Source organism: Calypte anna, chromosome W, assembly GCF_003957555.1.
Source record: "Calypte anna isolate BGI_N300 chromosome W, bCalAnn1_v1.p, whole genome shotgun sequence".
Classification (NCBI taxonomy): Eukaryota; Metazoa; Chordata; class Aves; order Apodiformes; family Trochilidae; genus Calypte; species Calypte anna.
In genome coordinates, this window is record NC_044276.1 from 2,526,747 (window position 1) to 2,528,810 (window position 2,064).

At 50.5% G+C, this 2,064-nt stretch overlaps 1 pseudogene; it reads right to left on the reverse strand.

Moving 5' to 3' along the window:
* Nucleotides 1-901: 901 nt before the first annotated feature.
* Nucleotides 902-1,476, reverse strand: LOC115600045 (annotated as a pseudogene).
* Nucleotides 1,477-2,064: the final 588 nt, after the last annotated feature.

Consider the following 2,064-nt stretch of genomic DNA (forward strand, 5'->3'; position numbering starts at 1 on the left):
CTGACGGTGCTCACTGCCACTGACCACCTCCCACACAAGCTCTTGGGCGGCCATGGGGGGTGCTCAGAGGTGCCCTGCGTGATTCCAGTGCCATGGACTGTCTTTATTGCAGAACATTCACCATCCCTGAGGGCTCTGGACACCAAACAAGTGAAAAAGGAACCAGCCCTTCGTCCCAAAACTACCCCTGGGGCCATGATGGCATCACAGGGAGCCCACAGAGAAAGCAGCACAGCAACAATCTCTGCAGAGTCGACTCCTTGGGCAGCTTCTTGAGAGCAAGTGTGGAAGAAGAGCTGAGCTGAGGAGATACCTTGTGATGATGGAAGGGCTGTTCTGGAGGCCAGCTCTGTCACAGCAGTGACCGTGCCCTGTCCCTGCCTGTGGGCACAGGACTGTAACACCGCAGGGCTGTGACCAAGCTGCCAAAGCACTCAGGCCTTACCCAAGGGTGCAGAAGGAGACTGTGGAGGTGGAAAGTGGACAGCTTGGAAAAGATAAAGCGCAGGTACTCCCAGGCAGTGCCCTTGTGCCAGGACACTTTCCCCTCCAGTTCTGCACACAGGCACTGCCCTGCAGCTCCATAGAGGGTCTCAAAGGAAGGGTCTCAGGCAAACAATCACTGGAAGGTTCTTTATTCTGCTTAAATACACACAGAGAGGACACAGTTCTTCACTGACACACCTCTCAAGGAAAAAAAAAAATACAGAATCACATTATGAGAAAGGGCATATTCCTATTTGGGCAATAATTTGAAAGGGAAAAGAATAAAATCTAAACAAAATACTCCACATCTACAACCAAACAAAATAAACCCCCCCTGAAGAGTAGTTGGGTTTGTAATAAGCTATGTGAAGAGAGAATTGCAGATTAAATCACTCATTTTAATCCTTTTGAAAAATCACCAGACATCAGTTTCTTCAGGGCATTCTTGAGCTCCTGGTTTCTCATGCTGTAGATGAGGGGTTTCACTGCTGGAAGAAACCACCGAGTACAGAACTGCCACCACAAGGTCCAGGGATGGGGAGGAAATGGAGGGGGGGGCTTCAGGTAGGCAAAGATGGCTGTGCTGATGAACAGGGAGACCACGGCCAGGTGAGGAAGGAAGGTGGAAAAGGTTTTGTGCCGTCCCTGCTCAGAGGGCATCCTCAGCACAGCCCTTAAGATCTCCACATAGGACACCACTATGAAAACAAAACAGACAAATAATAAAGAGGCACTGACCACAAGAAGCCCAAGTTCCCTGAGGTAGGAGTGTGAGCAGGACAGCTTGAGGATCTGGGGGATTTCACAGAAGAACTGGTCCAGAGCATTGCCCTGGCAGAGGGGCAGGGAAAATGTATTGGCTGTGTGTATCAGAGCATTGAGAAACCCAGTGCCCCAGGCAGCTGCTGCCATGTGGACACAAGCTCTGCTGCCCAGGAGGGTCCCGTAGTGCAGGGGTTTGCAGATGGCCACGGAGCGGTCATAGGACATGATGGTCAGGAGATAAAACTCTGCTGAAATGAAGAATAAAATGTACAAGATCTGTGCAGCACATCCCCTAAAGGAGATGTCCCAGAGGGAATTGGCCATGGCTTTGGGCAGAATGGTGGAGATGGATCCCAGATGGAGGAAGGAGAGGGTGAGGAGGAAGAAGTACATGGGGGTGTGGAGGTGGTGGTCACAGGCGATGGTGGTGATGATGAGGCTGTTTCCCAGGAGGGCAGCCAAGTAGATGCCCAGGAAGAGCCAGAAGTGCAAGAGCTGCAGCTCCTTCCTGTCTGCAAATGCCAGGAGGAACTGGCTGATGGAGCTGTTGTTGGACAAAACAGCCTCTACGGATATAGACCTATCAGCGGAAGAAAAGAAAGGCAGAAGTTAGGGCAGTGTTCCTTCAAAAAGCAATACTAAATTCCTCCTAGACACACAGACTGCTTCTCCTGATTCATGCATATTTTGGAATGTCCCTTTAAAACACCCCAGCTTATCCTGGCTAATGTCCATAAAAGAGCGTGAGAGGTCAGTGCTGCCATACTACAACTGGTAAGGAGTAACACAAGGGTAATCTCAGATTACACCCAC